Below are 370 nucleotides of genomic sequence, written 5' to 3'. Positions count from 1 at the left end.
GCATTTCGCCGTGCTTGCGCTTCTCCGCGCCGCCTCCCGTCATTCGCGATTTCGCGTCGCAGTTCGTGACGCGTATCACCAGCGGTTGCAGCATGAATTTCATGCTCGCACTACGAGCTGTGCGCTCTCGACCGCCTATTTAAAGGCGCGTGAATCCGCGAGTCGCGCAGTAATAAAATGTATCTCGCGCTGTGTCATCCTTCCGACATTCTGGATTTGAGCGCTGAACAGTTACAGTATATACCGAAGGTCATACTGTTACGAGTGTACGAGTGACTATATCGACAACGTGTGGAACAAGCTTCCGGAACACGTGAAGGTGGATTCGGAGGTTCGAACGTATCGTCGCTGCGACGAGCATTACAATCAG

Source organism: Trachymyrmex cornetzi, unplaced genomic scaffold (genome assembly GCF_001594075.2).
Source record: "Trachymyrmex cornetzi isolate Tcor2-1 unplaced genomic scaffold, Tcor1.1 scaffold334, whole genome shotgun sequence".
Classification (NCBI taxonomy): Eukaryota; Metazoa; Arthropoda; class Insecta; order Hymenoptera; family Formicidae; genus Trachymyrmex; species Trachymyrmex cornetzi.
Note: the sequence above shows the minus strand (reverse complement) of the source record.